The sequence below is a fragment of the Mixophyes fleayi genome, chromosome 4, assembly GCF_038048845.1.
Source record: "Mixophyes fleayi isolate aMixFle1 chromosome 4, aMixFle1.hap1, whole genome shotgun sequence".
NCBI lineage: Eukaryota > Metazoa > Chordata > Amphibia > Anura > Limnodynastidae > Mixophyes > Mixophyes fleayi.
In genome coordinates, this window is record NC_134405.1 from 94,311,586 (window position 1) to 94,335,873 (window position 24,288).

The following is a 24,288-nucleotide window of genomic DNA, read 5'->3' on the forward strand; positions in this document are numbered from 1 at the left end:
TTTTTCACATGTCCACTTCCTGTCAATGAACTTTAAATTATTGATAAAATTACTAGAAAATGACAGTATTTTTCAAGATAACTGGACATTTATTAATTTTGAAACAGATGGTCATTGTTAAAACATTAACCCAAGAGAGAAAGTGACAATTCTGAGATAAGATATCATTTTTTTTCATTTTTTTTTTTTGTATTCTGTGGATAATGCAGTTTTGAAGGAGGGGATTTGCATCATGCTGTCTGCTGGCTGCAGCCCACATAATACCATTAACAAAGCATACAGAAAGCAGTGCATTGGATTAAAGCACAGACGAAGAGGAGTTGAACAGCTGAGTAGCATGCAAAGATAAATTGCAGCTAATATAACCGATGCCAACCTATGCCACTTTCACAATGACTTCCTCTCCCATTACAAATGAAGCTTGGCAATAGTGCTAATTGCAGTGGATTTACACTGTTTCCATGCAATGTGGGAGGCATAGGGAAAGCTGCTTAGCAGCATCCTGATGGATATACAGTGACATTTGCAGTCTGTTGCCATGGTCGCCCTGGGACTTTTGTTTTGAAAAGGGATTTTTTTTTTCATGCTTCTATCAGATGACGTCATAGATGTCCATGGATGTGACAGGCCACCTTTGGGTTGGAGGTTTAAAGAGACAGCCTCCAGCTGCAACACTAGCCCTGGCTATTGTCTGAGAGGCTGATATAAAGATGGGGGACAATCCTTTTCCCCAGCTCAGTTGCCAAGAAGCTCCTCACTTAGCACGATCTTGATGAAGAGACATAAGTTAGCATGCCTTAATTGCCTGTGTAAAGAAGAACCTCCTCTCTGTCACAGAGTATCAAGTGAAATCCTCTTTTTCTTAAAGAAACATAAATCGACCAATAGAACAAGATCACTGCTGGAAAGAGGACGGAAGTCATCTGAAAACTTTAAAGAAGGACACACACAGCTGTAAAAGAAAAAGGTAAGGAACACAGGCATTCAGTATTCTTCTATAACTAATAAATGACAAGTTAGTTGTCCTCAAAAACAAATTTGTAGACATTTAGATAGAGCAGATGTATATAGCAAGTAGGCATAAATACACAGAAATACATGAGTATGTGTGTCTATGACATTAAATATGTGAAGTATTTATTGAAAATATATAGGCAAATGTGCATGTTTATTTGTACCTATACAAAGAAAATAGTTGTTGTACATTGATTTAAAAATAGGCTATATATTTGCAGTACAAAACACACTTATGTGCATGTGAAGCAGATGAAGCTTCACGTTGAACTCAAAGTTTTAGGTAGAAAGGAAAAAAATCAATTGGCTTATATGAACAGGTGTCATAGCTATTTGCTATACGTGATAAATAGGCACAGTTGTTATATAAAGAGATATGTCCACAATTAAGCAGAGTACATACCTGTGACTGAGAAATGATTCACACAATATTAGATTTCGTACACAACTATAGTATAAATTGATGTATTATCTAGATATACACAGTGGTAGATGTTTATACCCATGCTAACTTTATGTGGCCATTATTTGATTTGTGTAAGTCTACTTTTAAGAGTCTCGTTCTCTTCAATGTGCTCATTTCAGGAATCATACATCCGTTTACATAGCAAATCTTTCATGTAATGCATTATTAAATTGTAGTTTGTGTGGAACTTCATGGAACAAGGGGAAGATTGCACAAGGCTCTGAACAGTTGTGTTTGTCATTTCAGCTGTACACTTGCAAAATGTGTATTAATAGAAAATAAACAGATCAGAATGCTTGGATGATAATATAATTTAGAAAATCCTTATTTCATTATTGTATTGTAATGTAATATTACTGGACTGTGTGGATTTCTGGATCTCCTCCAACATAAAGGAGAAAAAAAAAATCTCTGGTAGAAAATTACATTATATATCAATTACATTTACTTCTAACAAAGTATATGCTCTGGTCACATTTCCTTATTCCCAGACACACAGCCACATGTATATGCAGCAAGCTTCTGTTCTACACAGTGACACATGTTCTCTTATATTTTGTAAAATATACATGCAACTAACAAATAAATGCTAAAAGATGCCCAACTCCCAAACATCTTTTTTTTGTGATTTGTTATGTAACATCTTATAAATTAGGATATACAGATTATGGTGTAGTTCTACAAATGTATATAAAACATCCAAGTCATTTTTATTTTACATAAACCAATTTTCTAGAATTTGAAAAGGGAAAATAAAATGAAACATCTTTTTAAGTATTTAGTGTCATTACTCACACATGTGTATATAGTGTGCATTGTGTGTGCAGTGTGTGTGTGTGTGCATGTGTTTTTTCCATCTGTTGAATAGAGATAAGGCATTATGTTTAGAAATGGTGAACTTTTTATCTTCCAGCCATCTCTCTAGTAATGTATTGTGGTTAATAATTGAGCAGGTAGATTGGCCTGGCTTTGTACTGTTGGTTTGAATGGTAACCAGAGATTTTCATTAAGGTACGTTGAGCACCACCCTAATTAATAGATCCTCAGCTCTATTCAAACAAACAGATCTACAAAACCACCTCAGCAAAAAGTATCTTACTTGCAGCTTCAAATTATTCTCACTCCTATTCTATGAGTTTTAGTTGGCATTGCTGTTTCCGGAGTTGTTTTTAAAAAAAAATAAAAAAAAAATAGAAATACGTTAGTATATGGAGAAACAGGTATGTACTAATTTTACCAAAATGAAAATTTTCGAATAGTTAGTATTTTACACATTTATGTAATACTATAAAATATTGGCAGATTTCCTTGTGTAGCATTTTAGTAAAAAAAAAAAAGACATTTAACTATTAAGTAGCCCTTCCCTGATTCTTAAAACCTTTGCTCTTAAAACAATTTCAGCTTAGTGGCATCTTAGTGCAAGCACATTCAGCACCAGATCTGTGGACAGCGATCAGAAGTTGAGCCTCCACATATGAAATTGTGTTATAGACTGCTGAAACCACACAATCTTTGTCAGCATTCAATTTCAATTGTTCTATGTAGATCACAAGGTAGTAGACGAATGAATGAATGGTGAAAGGGTGGACAATTAGCAAAAGTATGAACATGAACAGTATATATATTTTTTTATTTCTAATGAATAGACATTAACTAATATATTTTAAGCATAATATAAAATGGTTATAAGACTTAGACTTTTATATAGAATTCTAGATTTACCTTTGCTTAACTTTGCCACTAAAATGATTGATTAACTGTAATATCGGAAGCATGTATGTTGAAACAATTTTGTAATTAGGTGTTCTGTACAAATAATTTGATCGCAATATTATTAGGAAAATTACATATTGACATTAGGAAATGTACAGTATCATACAACTTTACTAGACCGAGATATCTGATTATGCAGATACAATATGGTGTCTAAAGCATTTCCATGGTTATGGAAAAGACACAAAGAAGAGGTATGTTCACCTTAATAAAAAACACCTAAATAAGGGTTTAGTTACTTTACATGTACTCATATTTATACCAGCCGCTCCCCCATGTTTGTAGCATCAGCTTTTGTGCCTTATTTCATTGGATTCATTAGATTTCGCGCTTTATGCCTTTTTTTACGAACATGTTTTCACCTATGGCTTTGGTCATGCAAGCTTGATCCAAACGCACTTTTTTTTTAGAATTATTTTTCCTATTGGAAAATCAATCATACATTTAATTCGTGAATTATTAGTTAAAAAAAAAATAATCCCCTAAAAAATTAGCTGTGCAAATACACTTTGAATTTTGTTATCGTTAACCTTTATTTATACAGCGTCTCCGTATTATACAGTGCTTTACACAGTGGAGCTCACAGTCTAATTGCTTTACTACACACACACTAGGGTTAATTTTGTCGGAAGCCAAGTAACTTACCACTATGTCTTTGGACTGCGGGAGTAAACTGGAGCACCTGGAGGAAACACACCCAAACATGGGGAGAACATACAAACTCCACACAGATAGTGCCTTGGTTGAAATAGAACCCATGACCCCAGAGCTATGAGGCAGCAATGCTAACTGCTGCCAAATGCCACTGAAGTAATACAATATTTGTGATTTTATGAGCACCATATTACACTATTTTTTTACTACTTATTTCTTGATCAATTTTTTGACCTGGTACTTTATTCATGCATTATTGCTTGAAGATTTTTATCAATGATACGCTTATTAGGGAATCCATTGTTCTTTCTCAGGATTAACAGATGGCTTTTTGTGGTACATTTTGTGAAGTGTTTGACATTTCTATCAGTTTATTTATTCTTTATTTGGGGGGAGGAGGGGTTAGCCTTAAACATACTAATCACTTTGCTAAAGACACCCAGAGCTGGAACAAACCATTTTGCTGTATAAGGTGGCAAATTAGATGGCATATTTCTCATCCCCTACACAAACTAAGCAACATATACTGTCTATATAGACACTATGAAATAAAACTACTGCCGTGGTCATTATGAAACCACTAACAAAGGAGAACATTAATTTATGAATTGTTTTACAACATTTTTTCAGCCCCAAATCCACCAATCCACGTGGTACTCATTGCAAGACCTACTCTGAAAACACTATACTATTTGAAGGCTTTCTCGCTATGTTCTAATTGTTTTATGAACAAAGTATATTATCTGGAACATGCTAGCTTGTAGTAACTCGTGAGCACAGGGATGTCAGTTGCACTTCGTAAAGATTTGATGTACCACACCACAGCTTAAGCAACTCCAACCTTAACATTATATGCATGCATACATCATTACAGAAATGCACATTAAAAGGGTGCATGAAAGAGTATTGCAGCATACAAAATAAATAATAATTTTCTATATACTTTTGCGCTGTTCTTTATTCATTTATATGGACAATGAGATGGATGTGACATTTCTCTACTATCACTAAAATACTTTATTAGAATACTTTATTAGGTGATGCTAACAGGCTTAAAGTTTAAATTGTTTTCAGATAGCGATATTCCAGCTTTTACCATGTCTGTTTTATTGAATCATTTATTAAGATTCCCCGTACACTACAACGTGACTGAACATACCAGTGTATTCATTTTACCTTTACAGATCTGTCTAGGCTGAGCACAAAGGCACTGCCCAGGAGAAAAACAAGTAACTAGGCTGAGATGAGAGAATGTCAAGGAAAGAAATGACATCCTGTTTTCTATGGAGAAAACACTTGTAAGGTTGGTGCTTTTCTCAGATATGAAATATGTGCTAATATATATATATATATATATATATATATATATATATAACCTATCTATCTATCTATCTATCTATCTAGACCTTAGCGTTTTGCATGACAATGGGACACAAAGTCTTTTTACGAAATGTATCCTTAAAATACGGTATATTCATCTACTATACTTGACCTATAAAACATGTATTGCATTAATTACAATTTAAAACATTTGTCAATAAAAAAAAAATTTGTGCAACTTGAAACCGATCATCTTTAACATAGAATGTGATATTTTTATAGCCATTAAAACAAAACAAAGATAATAGATTTTCCTGACAAAGTGATACGATTGTAAGAGTCTTTACTTCATTCCATTATTTGTTTATTAATTCCTCATAATAACCCCAAAATAGTGGCGGGATGCTATAAGATTATTTTTGTTAGTTCAATATTCACCCTATCAGGTGAGTAACATGACGTACCATAATTCTACCTATTGATTGTGTATTTTCAGAGAGTCAGCAATGTTGAATGAGCTTTATTCCCTTGAAGGCGCTACTTACTTTTTGTGATGTGTAACTGTTAAGTAAATAGATATTGTACAACTGGCATACCATTCAGTATATCACACGCACGAGTACCAGATTCGGTACTAGAGTCAGTTAGCACAGCAGGATGGTCACTGTGTTGATCAAATATCCAGCTGTTTGCTGATTTTAGTATATACCATCCTCTCCCACTCTTTTGTCTAAAATGACAGTGAAAAATTAAATTACTGAAATATGAGTTTAGCAATAGCTGGTCTATACTACTTGCGGAGCTAATATAAGTATAAAAAGACTGCTAGAACCAGGCTACGGTTTTTTCAACTGATTTTAACACAACTTTTAGCCTTGGTTTAGGAGATTATGATGCGAGGCAACACAATAGTTTATAGCATTGTGCACATTAATATCCATTTCTAAGCAGTGGAAAATGAAATGAAAAAAAAAAAATGCTAGCATAGCAGATGTGGGTGGTGGTTTAAGGTGAAATATACAAGTTAAAAATTAAGAATATATTGCGCGTAGGTGTGTAAAATGCCATGGTAAGTTTTAAATGTTAGCACATCTGATTATTATAACATTGTAATATAGTCTTCGCTCCACGTAAAATGTCATGATTATTGGGTTGAATATTGTATGACACTGCCAGGCGATATTAATCTATTACCTTCCCCATTCGCTTCAAACTACAGCATAAAAGTCAAAAGTGACACATTTAAAATCTTGGAGAGTTGCATCATAATGCTAAAGTAATGATGATTCTTAACTGTTTGCCACCCTTTTCATAAACAACCATTTTTATTGTTAAATTAAAGAATTACAATACAGGACTGTTTTTCCCTTTAATACAACAATATCTGCTTCCATTCTAATGCAAATTTGTGCTTTTTGAAGTGTTCCACTTAAATGGGATTTTTGTCTAAATGCTAATTTTCTTTTTTATGAAGAGCAGGTAAAACACATATATTCAGCTACAGTCTTTATACATGTTTCACATTGATTTCATACCATTTTGTTTTATTATGCCTTTTAGAATTATCATTTCTAATTATTACAGTACATGTTTTTTTTTATTTCAATTGACATTTTATAATGTACAATAATTCATAATAATGAGCATTTCATATGTGGTGGTGTATGTCACTCACATGACATATGGTTTTTCTCTGCCGTGATTTGGTATTTTAACCAATGTCAACTCGCTGTAGGTGCATTCGATGCTGGTGAAATATTATTGGGGAACATAGTGGCACACAAAATATTTATTCATTCAAGGAAAGAAACTGAAGTAATGTATCAAACATTTATATTTTCATGCTTTTAAAAGCAAAAGTCAATGCTGAGAGTTACCTGTTGTTTTCTGGCAGAGCAATTCCAGCTCTAGGATTGGAAGCTACAGGGGTTACCTTTTCTCAAACACCCAACCAACAGGTCCATATGATGGAACATAAAGTCTAATATATGCAGTCAATCAGTGGTCATCTCTGTTTTGCAAGACTACTTTATTTAGGGTTCAGTTTTTTTTCTCATCATAAATACTCTCCATTAGTCATATTTGACTCTGGACTCCAGAGTGTATCCTGCAGCCAAAATGATGTAGAGAATTGCACCCATTTCAAGCAATCAATATTACTTATTATTAGCAGTTAATTGAATAGTTTCAAAATAATATAAAATAATTATTTTTTAAATAAATAATAATTCTAAGTATTTTTGATATAGTGCATACCTCCAAATGCCAGACACAACAGTTGATTTGACATGTACTGTATAGTTGGGTGATATTGAAAAGTACGGACAATTCTATGGGGAAAAATCCAGGTTACAAGATGTATAACTTGGGCTCTACCTGGAAAATAGGGATAATTCACAACTGTAGTCTGAAAAGCCTTGTATATATACATGTCTTTCAATGCAGATATTTTTTTATTAACATTGCTCAAAGTTGAAAATTTGCTCTAAAACCCTAGCATCCAATCAGAAATAACCTATTATCTGTCTAATGAATGTTAGACAATGAAAGCAGATATCTGACTGGTTGCTATGGTTTTAGTGCAGATTAGTTCCATTTAGTAACAGTATAAATAACCCTCATTGTGTCCAAGGGTGGCGTTACTCTGCCGCATTTGAATGTGTCATGCAATGTCCACAAGAACTGGGTGACATGGAAGATAAGGGGAAACAATATCACATAAGCGCGATTCCGCTCTGAAGACGATGCTAACCTGTCTGCTGTGCTGAAGCCCTCTTGTGTGACGGGGGTGGAGAGTGTCTCCTTCGCTCACACATGTCACTATGGGAATGATTCAGCTCATTTGGACATTGTACTATACCAGCTGGGAAAGCACAACATTGAACAACCGCCAGGCAATGCCACCCTAAAATAATCATTCAAAATAGGGGAAAAGACAAAATGATTCCTATTATCCATCTATTCCTTCTAACAGGACGTCACAAATTGCTGGACTGTATAAAGATATTACCCTTTAACTATACTAATTGTTATAGTTGCTTTTAAAGGTCGGTCCCAGGTTGTAAACAACATAAAAAATTAATAGAGGTAAAATACAGATAATTTTAGTACTGAAAGCATGTGAAGGTTAAAGAACAATTGTACGTTTTCATTAACCAGACATTAATTTAACCCACTGTACGTTATACAATTGTTCAATATCTTTTAATATTCGCATGCAACACTGTAGTTTAATATCGGAAACAAGTCGGGTTCTGAACCTGTTTTGGGAACACTGCTCATTTCTGGGATTGTGCTGACTTCATATTGTTGTGTAATGCTTTAAAACGATCCATTGAAAAGATACAACATTTTGGTTATTGTGTGCTGATTGCATTCCATGTGGAGTCTGTTCTGTGCACCTATCAAGCAAAGCCCCAGTTGTATTATATATTTCTCTTTCCTTTGTCACTTCTACAGCACAGAGAATAGTTTGTTTACTACAGCACAGATGTTGCACCTGCAGTTTACCAGTAGGTAACTACATATTAACAAAATGCCTATTGCTACTAAACTAGACATAACACTAAAAGAAATCAGCGGTAGTCGGGAACACAAAGGCCCTCTGCAAACAATTTTAGATCATTTAAACTTAAATAATAACTTGGAGAAGAAGGTGTAAATCGTTGCCAAGAATGAGCGACTGATAGGGAATCTGCAAATTTTGTGGCTGTGCCGTTTCACAAAACGTCTGATTCACTGCCACCCTGCTTACATCATTGTGAAACCCTTGAATAAGATACACTTAACTTTCCCTGAAAATCAGACTGACAGATCACACTGCTTCCTTGTCAACAAAGATTTACCGTAGAAAAGCTCAGGTTCTTACAATTCAGAAGTCAATAAAACATTTTAATGAACATGAACAAACTATTTTATAGAACAGTGCTATTTGTCAAAATGTTCTGTCATTCATAGCGACCAATCAGGCGTTAGCTCTCATTTTTCTATGTAGTGACAGAAAAATGTCAGCTGTGATCTGATTGCTTATTGTGGGTTATAGCACAATTGTGCCCATTGAATTATATTATAACAGAAATCCAATAGACAAAAGAACAAATCTTTGGCAAACAAAAAATACAAAACAAGTGTTATCCTAATTCCACATTTAGCAAATATGGTTTATTTATTTATCATATTACATGAACGTTATCCAACAACTAGCTTATATAATAAATGGTAAATAGGAAGTGAATTCTATTGCGTCAGTAATATCTTTCCCATGAGCAGATGGGCCAATTGTTTCATAACTCCCAGAATCATTTCACAGTAATATTAGCTGAGTAAACCTGCATTGAGAAGACAGAGATTGCAGTCAGCAATAGCACTTATGGATTTATATTATGTCATTAACAATCATTATCTGAAATGCAAGAAAAGGCTGTTATCATCTTTCAGTTGCTGGGCACTTTTTAATGTCAAATTAATAGAAAAGCTCCAATTCTCTATCATTTCTAAAGACATATTATTCATTCTAAATCCTAAGTGTTTCTGAAGTGGGTGTATGGTGATCTATGCCGTCCCTTTGATTACTTAAATTCTTGAGTACTTAATTTACTAGAGAAATTTTATTTTTGAAATTCCAAGTGAAAACACATAATGAACATATTTCTGGGCTATTATGAAAATCCATACGATGTTACATTTTTCATAAACAAGCGTTCGCTAGCAAAGCAATCATTCATATATTTGTTGCACAAGTTTGTACAATGTATATCTAATTACAACCAAGGGTCTCTGTAGTGTGATTCGTTAAAGATGTTAGTTATTAGTTAAATTGCCACCAGGTGGTGTCCTACTGTATGTCTGTGTACCTGCCACATGAGCACAACTGCACACTAAGTATACATAGGAACAAACAATATATAACCAACACAAGCTATATTTGCCAATTGTATAATTACATTTAAATGCGCATTTCATGCTGAAGTTAGCCATCTTCTAGGCAGGTATAAATATTTTTGCCGATTATTGAGTGTGTGAACCATATAAACATTCTATGGTACCTGTAATATATACATATATATATATATATATATATATATATATATAAAAATAGATGATGATGATGATATCTGTCGAGTATCTTCTTAGCAAAGTCCGCTCACAGATGTTGGTCTGCTCCTTGACTCAGTCAGCCCGAGCCTTCGATTTCTATTATAGGTTTTATTTTGTTATTGGATTACAGTCACTGACCTTTGCTTTGTTCTTGACCATCATTCTATCCTGCCCGCCATGATTTTAGAGCTGGTTTTGACTTCAACATTTTGTTTGTACTATTTTTGTCTGTTTGTATGTAACTTGGCCTATCTTGTCTCTTTCACTTTTTGTTGGTTGCTAGTTGTAATCATATTAATCAGTACTATAGCTACATGTACAAAACCTGATGGCAACCAGTACCAGTGAACACATTGAGCCTACTTCATCAAGACACGCCTGCCTGTTTTGAATGTGTCATAAGCATAATTACTCGTGCATGCCCAGAACCGGGATGTACGCCAGTAAATACAGTCCTGTCCTTTCTCTTTTTGAAAGCAAAGGACACTTACTACAGCCTACGATTTTGGGGAGTGAATGGTGCGGAGTAGGGGCGTTTTACCATAGTCAGTTTACAGTAAGGAGGTGCCACACTCAAGTGCATGTAGCCACATCTGAATCAAGCTCAGGGCGTCTCAAAGTTACTTGTTTTTCTTCCGTATCTCTTGCTCCAGCTACAGGGCTAGTCTAAGTCCTCATCAGTAGTGATGACAGTCTCCTATGCATGCTATAACATGTGTCTGCAATCAGGAGCTACTATAAAAATGTATTTTATGTTCAGAAGACATTAAGAATATCCTAATAAAGGTATTTAATGGGGAACAACAAATATTAAAAAAATATCTTTTGTTTTTAATTGTTTTATCACCAATGCCTATATTATTAATAGGTGACATTCATTTATTTATTTTTTTGTGCATTATTTTGCAAATCTATATTCCACAATTGGACCTAATCTTCAGTGTCTTGAGTGGGAGAGCACAGCAGTCCTACACCTGATTTCATCAGCGCACGTATCTTCAGATCCGTTCCTTGATGAATTCAGGAGTGCGCAGACCATGCGTTTTGAACAAACGAATGTTGCTCTCAGATTGTGTGCCTTAATGAATCAGGCCCTTTATGTCCTGTACAAGAGGGAGGTGCTAAAAATAAAGACCTTGGTTTGCCTGTCTATTGAGACTTATTCACACAATTGTGACCATTACAGCATCATCAAACTGTAGGCAGTTGGCGGGTTTTAGAACATAGACTCTGAATGATCACGTAAGATTACTGTCACTGAATCTCCATCCATCTCTAAAAACTAATTTAATCTAATTTTAACAGGATGTATAGGGCAGAGAGGGAGCGGCACCATTGTGTACATTATTTTTGTAAGAATGAGGCATGTGGTAGAAATATTATCCTATAAATATGTTACAAAACCTAGCACCCCAAAAAGATGCAAGGATTTTGAACAAAACCAACTACTTTATTTCTCATGAATTTCAAATTGTCTACAAAGTCCTATGACAGCATGATTTTGGTGCACATAATTGCAATTTTGTGATCTATATATATATATATATATATATATATATATATATATATATATATATTGTAGGGGACATTTTAAGTGTCATTGATCTGGTGGATTTATCAGATTGCCATTTATAGGGTCATGAAGGAAATGGAGGTAAGTTGGGACATTCTGTGAGATGTACACTGCCTACTACCACAGAAAATGCTGTACACAGTCTTCTTCATCTGTACATTGAGGGCCTGATTTTTAGTTAGGAGCAAAGCAAAGAAAAGGAGCAACTTTGCACCTGGGCAAAACCGTGTTGCAGTAGACGGAAAGGTAAATTTAAAATGTAGGGACAGATTTATAGTTGGGGTAGGGCATGTCATCGAGCAACTTTCATTTCAATATAAAAATAAAGCTATCAAGTATTTGTGTGCTACATGAAAAAAACAGTCAGTTTTTCCCTTACAAGCAAAGAATAAATAAATCAATTTGCACCCCTTGCATTGTAACATGATTTGTCCAGGTGCAAAGTTGCTCCTTTTCTTTGCTTTGCTCCTAACTGAAAATAAGGCCCTGAATGATCGATTGCTCTGGAAATGTTGGGTGATACAGATCAGAGTTTCATGTTATGTCAGTTTCCTTGGGATTCATGTGGGTGGGATGATATATGGACAGTACTGTATTTACAATTGTTATCAGTGCAACAAAGCAACAAAGAGATATGTTTTTAAAATTCCATCAAATGTGCTTGTGTACAGAGATAAGGCAGATGAACTGAGATTTACTTTAATTTTAGCGAGGACAGTCAAATAGGGAAAACGAATTGGTTATGATAATGAAACAAAGTCAATTTAAAGAAAATACGAGAACTTGCGCTAAATCCACAGAACGAAAAACAAGAGCTAAGCAGAGGAGGGATTAGTGTGACACCAGGAGAGGTAACATAAAAATGGAAAATAGGAAAAGTACAGTCTAATCTGATATCAGGAAATGAAAATTGAAAATGGGCTAATGGAATAATTCTTCCATTTATGTATTTCTATTATATCCATCAACATAATATAGATAAAAGACGTGCTTCAGAAAGACATTACTGTGATTACTAAAACTGCTACGTCTTTACAACGAAAACCATTGCAACATGAGAACTGGAAACAGGAAAATAACCGTTTTAGTATCAGTTATACAGTATTAGTTTACCCATAAAATAAGTTATGCATATACATGTTCTTATTCTATTTATTGATTAGTTAGTTTAAAAAAGTTTGAAAATGTAAAGATTAGTACTGAAAAAGTGGATTGAAAACATTTTTTTTGCATTGATCTAATTTTATGTCATCCTAATGTAGAATTTAATTCTAGGTAAATGTTTCAAATAAAAAAGAGGATGACTAAGAGAATGAATAACAAATACATGTTATTGCTGAAATGTTTAGCTATGGCAGCAATCCATTTCCTAACAGCAGGTGCTAATTATGTTTTCTGTTTATTTTAAAAGTGTTGTATAAATTGAAGAACAATGCATTTTGTAAATAGGGACATTAATTGTGTCAATGCGTTTTCTATCTAAACAGGCTTTGAAATGTTAATATATTACTCACACACTGCTTTTAAGTTCAAAACCAAACCAATCTGTCTCCGATAAATTGGCAGCAAGTGTATTTTAAACTTGCATCTTTTAATGTGTACTGCATAGTCTCTCTTTAAGGGGGATATCAGCCAGAAGGCATATTTTCTCCAAAGCTCACACTCACCTCTAGGTGAGGGTTTCTTCCCCTGAGACACCCCCTGTGACTGGTAAACAGCCTTAACAGTTATGTGTTCACCAGGCACTGCTGCCTTGAGAATTGAAGTGCAGTGGCAGCTGGTGGGACGAAAGTGACAGCTGTCCATCAAGATGAGTGATATGTCTGGAGAAATGTGGTTGTCCTGGGAAAAAGACCCCGCTCTACTGCTAATCAGGGGGGCGTCATTTGAAAGAAATGCTTTGGTGTCTGTATTCCCTTTAAGTGATAAAAGAAACTGGAATAACAGTAGCGTCCAATTAATTTGCTCCCTCTGAATACACTTCCCTTGGCCACATCTCAGAGCACCACTGTGTAGGAAGAATCAATTTTATTGCATACAATAACAATTAGTAACCGCTATCCGTCTGCACATTTACTGCCAACTGGCAAAGCTCCAAAATAATTTCCTTCATCTCCTTTGCTCCAGATGTGACAGAAGCTTTGTTTTCTGTTTATTATGTTTGTCTTTATCAAAAGTCATCCAATCTATCCAAAACTGTTGCCCACCAGATTATTGTAGAACTACAGGGTCCTCCTCTGCTGTTCATCTGTTCATGCTGAGTCAGTTGTGGTATTGATGGAAAAAAATATTTTAATCTAGTCTAGAAAAGTTATATGTAGGTTATATTAGAAGTATTATTAGCGTCATTGTTTTATAGGCTCCCTGTTATAGTTTTATAAAAAAAATGATTATGAATTAAGGGTAGACTGTCCTATATGTGTCCTGGGCTAGACAAGAGTCACGTATTACATTACATCACAAGCAGGTACTTCAAATGGACAAAACCTTTCAAAATGTACCTGTCAATCTGAAAAACTGACATTTCAGATGTGTAGGACTTTAGTAAGATATGAGAGCACTATTGCATTATAATGTGAGATACCAGGGGTTTATTTTGAGAAGATTAACCCATATTCACTCTGAACCAGCTGAAGAGTGATGGTCCGAAGACCAGCAGCTGAGGAGACACTCACTCCCACCGAGACTAACAAACAATGGTTATGTCTGGAAAGTTGCACAGTAAGCACTGCTTACCATAAAGCTGTTATTGCAGGTTATGGCTTATCACTTCACCAGCATAGACAACATTAGAATAAGCAACATTTATAGTCACACTTCTCCAGCATATCCCAGCATATGGGATGTGTTAACATCCCATATTGGAAAGTTGTGAATTTTAGGCCCCACCTTTGTTCTGCCCAGGCACACTCTAAATTGGCATACTCTCCCCTGATTATTTTAGCCTCATCCCTTCTATGATGGAAAAACTGGACAGTTAGATTGCGTACGCCAGACATACTCATGGGAGTGAGTGCAGTCTCTCACAAACTTTGAGGTTTCCAGGTTTTTGAAACTTGTGGGAGGGGCAGGCCCATATTTAAATTTTGCCCCCCCCCCCCCCAGGGGCCTTGACACATACAAGCCTCCTGCCCCATTGCAGTGCTCAATGGTCCCAACACCCAAAATGTTTTGGCTCTGTATCAATAAAACACTGTTTGAGATTTGTTCCTGAGTTACTTCCAGGTTCTTCTCTCTCTGAGATTAGGTGTGGTCAGTAACAAATGTCACTATAATGTATATCACTCACAGTAAGTAGATAAGTAACACACAAAGTCACAGAGCACACTGCTGTCAGACAGTAAAAAGACTAATTACAACTGCCTCCTATTTGTAAATAAAATGCACAAGTCTTAGTTACAAACTTTTTCCTCCAGGGCGGCTCTTACATAGTCCAGGGGAGAGCAGGATAGGCATAAAGCATATTGCGGCCAGTCTCCTCCAGTCCTCTGAGGCGGTGGTTACACTGAATGGCTTCAGCACTACTTCAGTAGTCAATACAAGACAATACAATACAAGTTTCCCTAGCTCCACTCAGTATTGCAGCATGCAAGTGCATCCAATCTCCTTTCCTTACTGGTCCAACACCCAACTACTTTGGCCTGGATAACTTCTGGAAAAAAAATATGAAGCTTATTCATGGCTGCTTGCCTAGACCAATACTCTGGTCCAGGAGAAGGGAGGGAAAATCATTTTCTGAAGATCACCTTTAAATTTGAATATGGCTACTGGACAGGATGTTATCATTCCCACATTAGCCTGCTACTGCATTGTATTTTCATGACACTTTATATCTGTATTTTTAGGTAGGTCAGATAAATCTCTATCCATGAGTATAACTATTGTGGGTGCAAGAGGTGTGGCGGTACTGGGTCCGCAGGTGAGGGGAGCATGGCAATGCCTGATTACCACCACCACCTAGGCTTCGCTTTCCTCTGACAACCTTGCTACCCACTGATACCTCGCTCTGGTCCTAATAGCGCAGAGTGGAGGCCTTGTCTGCTAATACAGCAGTCCGTCGCATGTTCAGTGGGTGCATGTTCTGAACCATGCATGTTCTGCAGAGGTCCCGCTCTGCTCTATTGAGAGCAGAGGGGGAGGGGGAGGGGGTGCGGGTGGGTGAACCGGAATAGCTGGGTCCCCATGCCACTTTTGTTGTGATGCCCGATAATGCAGTGTTCTGTCCCTGTACCTACACTACCAGCATTATGGGATTGATTTTGATCTTGGTACTAGTGCAACCACCTTACTGTTATTATTACTGTTATTCTGAATATAAACACATTTATTTTTAGTGAAATGGAAAGATTCCACTTGAATCCATATTACAGTGCAGTGTAAATGCCTCCTAATTCGTTTGTGCACTGTTTTCATTCATATGTTACTGTGAGCATCTAAACATGTTTCATGCTTAGAACTGATCATCCTCATTTTTTTATTCTCCGAGAAGGCTTAGGGGTAAATATATCATCCAGGGGTTATTTAAAACTGCGATTATCAGGAGTTTGCCATTATTTTTTAAAACTGTAATTTTATTAATGCAAAGCCCATCCGGTTTTTCCTTTAATAACATTTCCACTTTAGAAAATGACAGCAAACTACTGAGAATCAGTGGTTTTAAAAAAATGCCGATTGATACATTTACCCCTTAGTGTCATTTTATGAAACGGTTGTCAGTGATACATTAATTTGTACTGCTTAATGAACATTTTAAAGTGTGTTTTTAACTGGCTTTATAAACTGTGATTTGAGATACCATGTAATTAAACATAAAACATGTGAAATGAAAATGTATTGATCAAAACAATGGTCCGCTGAGAAATTACAGTGCTCTATGGTTATAATGAAATTATAGTAACAACCCTTTTCATTTGTAATATCACAATGTAAAATAAGACATTTCTGACTGAGACTGGTCTGTTCTTTTATCCTCCATCATATTATGAAACTATGGTTAATATATTGCCTACCTTCCCCATCTAGCATAACAGCTATAGGGGGAGATTCAACTAGTAGCGATGTACCGCCAATGTGACTTCACCGCAAATATTCGCTGTACACTTTGCCAGTTATTACGGAATAAATTTCCACACACTTTTCTGCCCACCTCTATTGGATGCTTGGAAAAATGAGCAGAGATTTCTGCCATAACATTGACGCAATGTGTCTCCTGGGACGTTCTCGGAGACACAACGAACTGAACTGTATCTCCCCATATACTGCACAGGGGAGGGCTGGCAAATTTTAGCTCCAGGGGCAAGACTCCACTCAGTAGCCTATTAGGAACATTTTAAAGGAAAACAATACAAGTGGCCCAGTGACCAAACCTAAGGTAGTCCAATCTGGTACCGGCCCAGGGGGCAGATGACATCCCCCGGAACCCCAGCCCAGCTATTAGCTGTAGCTGTTTTCTTGCGTACATAGTAAACACACACCTCTCAATCGTCTCCATTTATGAGGAACAGTCCCTATCGGTGGAAAATTAGGGAGTCATTGCCTGTTCTCTGCTGCTCTGCATGGCAGAGCAGTGGTAAACGGGTGCCAATGCGGGTGTTGGAGAAGAGAACCGGCAGTCTAGGCATGCCCCCAGGTATGGCCATGCCCTCATTGTGATGTGGCCATGCCCCATCATGCCATAGCCATACCCCCTGTCCCGAGCCTGCATACGCATATGTTGGGAGGTAAGGTAAGACTTTTGTATGTCTTGAGTACCTTGCTGTAAGGAAAAGAAGGGGGCTCCACTGTAACTCACATGCGCTTGGGAGAGAGCATTTTGTTCAGGTACCATGCCTCCCCCAGTCTGCACAGTAGGAGTGCTGTGAGGTAAAGAGGAAGCACCAGAGCTCATTTCCAGCCTTTCTCTATATCTTACAGCTGGAGGGAGCCTGCCAGGCAGAGAGACTAGGGCGCCAAACCAAATCTCTCTCTCTCTCTCGCAAATGCAGTTTAGGCAGGAACTACTTGAGAGAACAAAAAAAATAAAAAAAAAATAACGTCAGCGCAAGGTCCAATTTCAACATATACATTTGACTGGACATTACGTTGAGTACCGAAGTCTTTAAATCTATAGCACCCCCTGAAACTGTTTATTAACATGTTGCAGTAATTGAGCATTTCTATTTTCAGAAGCCCAGTAAAATGCATGTTTCGACTTTGAGCAAATGTACATCATTTGGCTGCAACTATTGTGATAAACGTGTACAAATAACTTGCTGCAATTATGAAATGTTCAACTCTCACATTAATACATATTATAAGTGTCATCATTAAGGGACATTTACAAATCAATTTTTATATAGGAAGATAATACAGAACCACAAAGTCTGCTGCCAAAAACGAGAAGTGGTGCAAGTAGAGGTTTAGGTATACATGAGCCAGTGGCTGTTAATGTTTATACCAGTATGATTAATAGCCCAGTTGTAAAGTGCTGCCGAGTATAAATAACTGTTAATAGTAATGCGTACTTTACCAGATGCTTTCTTGTATTGCTAATGCTGTGAAAACCTGGGCTTATTTTCAAAGCTGTGTCAATATGCATCAGAACAGACATTCAGCTGCAGAGGGAATGGTGCGGGTTTGAAATGAAAGGATACCCAATTTCTCTTGAAACGTCTCTGGCCTTAGATCACAAAAGCAGGTAGCTCTTGACAAAACTGCATCTCCTTGTAAGTCTCTAAGCACACAGACACATTGCTTTCAACTTTTTGAAGTGACAATGTGTCTGCTGTAGACAATATTGGTTCAGGTGGTTTCAAAGTAACTGTTCAGAGCTACTTTACAAGAAGGCAGGTTTGGAGGCTGCCCTCACATATACACTGACAGATCAATAAGTGGATGAGTCATCCCTACAGACCTTCTCGTCCCCATGTGATGAGAGCCACATAACTTATACTGTCTGGGATGGAAAAGAAGCTTGTTGACTGCAGCTGTAATGCCTTGCACTAAATCATGTGTATGGTGGCATCAAAAGAGAAAGAGCCGACAAAAACTTCTGATAAACTAGGCTGGCTGGGTAGATTAAGTGAAACTCTTCAGATTAAAACATAACACTTATGGGTCTATGTATGAAGGCAAATACTGAAGAAAAAGCATTGCATTCCCAAATTCTTTTAAGGTTATTTTCCATTTTAACATGCCCAAGCATAAACCTCATTCAATTGCTTATGCAAAATAAGTGAAGTGCATCATACTACATGCAGACAACTTTTGCACGTATTTTAGTTGAGCTTCCTATACTTCCATCCATGTGAGGCTCTGTACTGTAGGGGCACATAGCTGTATACTATCCACAACCCTTAGATATGCATCTGATCTAAGATACGTCTTTGAGGTGTGTCTCCTTGTGCCTCCTAGGCTTGGTACTGTTTTCCGATTTGACAGCCGCATCTTTGCACTGGACATATTTATATGCTAGATTGCTGCACAGATCTTACCATACATGCAAGTCAAAATACAGCAACGTAAGTGTATGCAAAAGTCACATTTTTCCTATGTTTATTCTACACCAGGCCCTAATATTTAATATAGCAAACTGTGTTTATACTTATGTCCAAAACATATGTCCATGTTTTCTGGAAAAATGTAGATGCTGTCTTCATGACTAATATATTTTTAACATGACAGAGAATACAGTATTGATTTTTACCTGACCCATTTGCTTCTCCTTTATTGGCAGCTTGCACCTATAGGCAGGTACATCACATGCAAATGAGAAAAACATGTGCCAAATTCAAAATGCTCATTATAATGAACAGTATCTAATCTCTAAATATACTAAACATCTACTCGCAATTCAAAGGTGCGATCCCACATTAACTTTTTTTAATATTGAACAAGTTTTGTAATTTTATTTTTAACACAAATCTGATTATTTTTCTAGGACGTCCTCTTATAACTCCGTCCTCCATTTGCATTCTCTATGGGGGAGACTTATATGGTTGCACTCCAAAGCAGAGTCTCTCAACTGGAACTTTCAGTGTCCTCATTTCTGAGGAGTCACCAGAGCCTTTGCTCCATGTACATGAAAGCAAAGGAAGGAAGAAGGAAATTGTGCTGTGAAAGGGCATGCTAAGAAAAATTGATTTCCAGAGCCTCTCTGCTCACTGCATCATATGTCATGTGACTGTTGTTACCATGGTTGCCACATAAAGCATTGGCAAACTGCAAATCATTAATTGCTGCTTAGAAAAAGTAAAGGAAAAATCACCATTGGCCTGAATCATGTCTGATCGCAACTTGCACGTAAGTTGCGTTTTTTTAAATAGAGCATTCAACTTGGTCGTAGTTCTAGCTGTATTCTCCAAGTATATCTCAAGATATGTTTCAATTTGAATCCAAGTGGAAGTAATTTCTGCCTAAACAGTACTTGCCTTGCGTAGAAACACAGAATAGACTGTAATATAAGTACATGCATAAGTCCAATAAAAGCTCACATCAGAACGTATAAAACATTTAATTGATCATAAAATAAAATATTAACTCTTAACAGTATAATCATTTATATATATATATATTTATATATATATATATATATATATATAAATATATATAGCTTTATAATTTTTTTAACTCATTACATAAAAAAGATGATTTTATTGCAAACTGTACATTCAATGCATTTTAAGGGGGGTATTCAATTGTTCCTCCGGGCAGCGCCGGAACGAGCGCGTTAAAACTATTACCGTTTATACGGTAAACTTGCGCGTAAAAACTGTTAATACGGTAGTTTACTCGCTGAATTTCATCTCGCAGCTCAGGGAGCAATTACCGTATAAACGGTAATAGTTTTAACGCGCTCGTTCCGGCGGCGCCCGGAGGAACAATTGAATACCCCCCTAATAGTATATCTTTGTTGCATATAGTTGTTTTGTCATAGCTACTGGCACTCATCCATGTACTTTTTTGAAACGTTTGATTATTAACGGTCAAAACAAGAATGATACAGTATAGGTTGGCGGTACCCAAAGTGTGCGCCGCAGCACCCCTGGGAGCCACGGCGCTGTCACTGGGGTGCCGCGGGCCAGCCATAGAAAAAACAAAGCATCCTCCTCTCTCACGCATTTTGTCACTGAATATCGACAAGCTGCATGAGAGAGGAGGATGCTGGTTCCTGGCGCTGCGCGGATTGATACGTTTTTGTGTTCTTTGTTTTTTCTATGGCTAGCGAGCGGCAGAGGGGCAGAGTGAGAGGTAGCGTGACAGAGTGTAGAGAAGGGGGACAGCGTGAGAGAGGAAGGGGATAGCGTGAGAGAGCAGGGGGACAGCATGGCAGAGGAGGGGGACAGAGTGGCAGAGGGCAGAGGAGGGAGACAGCGTGAGAGAGGGCAGAGGAGGGGGACAGCGTGAGAGAGGGCAGAGGAGGGGGACAGCATGAGAGAGGGCAGAGGAGGGGGACAGCGTGAGAGAGGAGGGGGACAGTGTGACAGAGGGCAGAGGAGGGGGACAGCGTGAGAGAGGGCAGAGGAGGGGGACAGTGTGACAGAGGAGAGGGACACCATGAGAGAGTCCAAAGGAGGAGGACAGCGATACAGAGGAGAGGGGCAGCGTGAGAGAGGGCAGAGGAGGGGGACAGCGTGAGAGAGGAAGGGGATAGCGTGAGAGAGGAGGGGGACAGCGTGACAGAGGAGGGGGACAGCGTTGCAAAGGGCAGAGGAGGGAGACAGCGTGAGAGAGGGCAGAGGAGGGGGACAGCGTGAGAGAGGGCAGAGGAGGGGGACAGCATGAGAGAGGGCAGAGGAGGGGGACAGCGTGAAAGAGGAGGGGGACAGCGTGACAGAGGGCAGAGGAGGGGGACAGCGTGAGAGAGGGCAGAGGAGGGGGACAATGTGACAGAGGAGGGGGACAGCGTGAGAGAGGGCAGAGGAGGGGGACAGCGTGAGCGGGGGCAGGGTGAGAGAGGGCAGTGTGTCTGGATGCAGAGGGGGCAGTGTGTCTGGATGCAGAGGGGGCAGAGTGTCTGGTGCAGAGGGGGCAGTGTGTCTGGATGCAGAGGGGGCATAGTGCCTGGGGGCGGAGTGTCTGGATGCAGAGGGGGCATTTTTGCATACAACTAAATAAGTATTTCTCTCCTGACATAAATACTTATTACAATTTTTTGACCCAACTACTTCTAAAACAGGGCTGCTCAGTAATTATTTTGGAGGGGCGCCATGAAAAAATTATGGAGACTCTAAGGGTGCCGCGAACTGCAAAAGTTTGGGAACCACTGGTATAGGTTAATAGTAGAAGTACATAGGTACAGTGATGTGCAAACATTAAAAATAAGACACCCAAAATATGTACAACTTGTTGGGAGCTGAACAAGTCGAAACTTCGAAAAAATAAGATTGTAAGGTTTTTATGTGTAAATAGAGTTGAAAAGAGAGTCACAGAGGGAAAAAGAAGAGAGAAGGAAGGAAAGGAAAGGGAGGGGAGAAGACAGGTGGAAGGAGAAGAAGGCACAGAGGATGGGTGGTGTGGCTAGAGCTGCTGTGAGGGAAGTGGGGCAGGTGGGGCAGTGTGGCATTTAGACTATGTTAATTGGGAGCGATATTGTAAAGAGGACAGCCATGGGTCCCACATTTTATTAAAGGTTTTGGAGGAGTTATTGATGATACTAGTCATTTGTTGCAATGAACATGCCAGCCTTTGACAATGATGGAGGTGAATGAAGGGGGGGGGGCAGTTTGTTTCCAATCAGTTGCTATTTGGCAGGTGGCCGCCAATATAATGTGACAAGCCAATTTATTGTGAAAAAATTTGGCCTCTAACGGGAGGTCAATCAGAAGTTTAGACTCCATCAGGGATTTGACATCCAGCCAGAACCTGGTTAGTTTTGGGCAGTCCCACCATATATGGAGAAATGTGCCTACACCAGAGTATGCATGCCAGAATCAGAAGAGTCTGGTAGCATGTTATGGAGATGAGTGGGGAGATAGTACCAGTGGAACAGAAACTTATATAAGTTTTCTTTTACCCTGACACAAATGAAACTAAAAATGGCATTGTCCCAAATTTCAGTCCAGTCGTCATCATAAAATGGGTTACCCAGGTCTTGTTCCCATACAAGCTTCTGACAATCGTGGGAGGGGGTAGTCGAGGAGGTTAGTTCAGAGTAAATAGTAGAGGCAAGGCAGTTTGAGACTGTAGGATGGGCCAGGACACGTTTAGGGCGGTGGTACTTTGAGTTTCAAAGAAGAGAAGTGGGGAGAAGAGACCCAGACCTTCAGCCTCGAGAGATACTCAGACTCTGAATGCCATGGGGCTGTTCCATAGGACACATTGAGTAAGCTGGGCAAAGAGATAGTATCATTTGAAATCTGGGATAGCACGGCCATCATCCCGAGAAGGCCTCTGGAGGACTCGGAGCCTAACGTGTGGGCATTTACCTGCCCAAATTAAATTTGATGTAATATGCTTTAGAAATTTGAAGACATAGGGGGGTATTCAGATGGGGAGGGTCTGAAAGAGGTATAGAAGACGTGGGAGAAATGCTTATTTTAACTGCTTTAACATGGCCTATCCAGGAAATTAAATAGAAGGACTAGGAGGTGAGGTCAGATTATCCTGTAGATAGAGCATGAGGAAAATTTGCTAGGAAGAGTTGATGGTGACTTTTGGTCAAATGAACACCCAGGTATTTGAGTTTCTGTAAGCACCAGGTAAAGGGAAATGTAGTTTTCAAGCGCGACTTGTCAATTTGGGGATGTAGAATCCAGAGAAGTAGCCATAGGTCTCCAGTTCAGATAAAACCGGAGGGAGGGAAGTAAGCGGGTGAGATATATTCAACAGGAAATCATCTGCATAGAGAGCCAGTTTATTCTCCGTGGAGCCGACCCTTATGCTCGAGATGGTTTTATTGGCTCGGTTCCTGGTGGCCAATGGAACAATAGCAAGGGCAAAAATTATTGGGGAAAAGGGCCTTCCTTGACGCGTGCCATTGGCAACAGTTAAGGGTCGTGAGGTAAGGCCATTTGCTGAGACAGTAGCCGAAGGTGATCAGTAGAGGGCCAGGATACATGTAAAGAATCTGCCTTCTGTGTAATTTTTAAATCAAAGACATGTCAGTCACCACTATCAGTCGGCATTTACAGCTGCACTGTACTGGGTGCAAAAGACATGGGTGAAAACAAGCGTACTTATGACAAACATAGGACTATAATTGGCCGCAGCTTTGTTGGAATGTCCATACTGTACATGAACTATGATAGTCCATCCCACTTTTGTCCATATAGTGTATATTAGGTAGTTAGTGTTTAGTAAATACTTGTAATCCACTACGTAAATAATACATGGGATCTCATGAAATGAAAGTCCTCGTTCTTTTGTATAGGGCATGATACTCAAAAGTTATTTCTGATCTTTTTATAATACT

The 24,288-nt window shown here is 38.1% G+C and overlaps 1 long non-coding RNA gene across 2 annotated transcripts in view; it reads left to right on the top strand.

Moving 5' to 3' along the window:
* The first annotated feature begins 631 nt into the window (after positions 1-631).
* The window catches only part of LOC142151765 (uncharacterized), a 143,091-nt gene continuing 119,434 nt past the window's right edge, over positions 632-24,288 (top strand). The window contains exons 1-2 of one of the 2 annotated variants that reach the window (XR_012691246.1): positions 632-967; positions 5,092-5,210. This is a non-coding gene — a long non-coding RNA (uncharacterized LOC142151765). The remainder of the gene's footprint in view (positions 968-5,091; positions 5,211-24,288) is intronic. The other variant, XR_012691245.1, reaches the window with a different exon arrangement.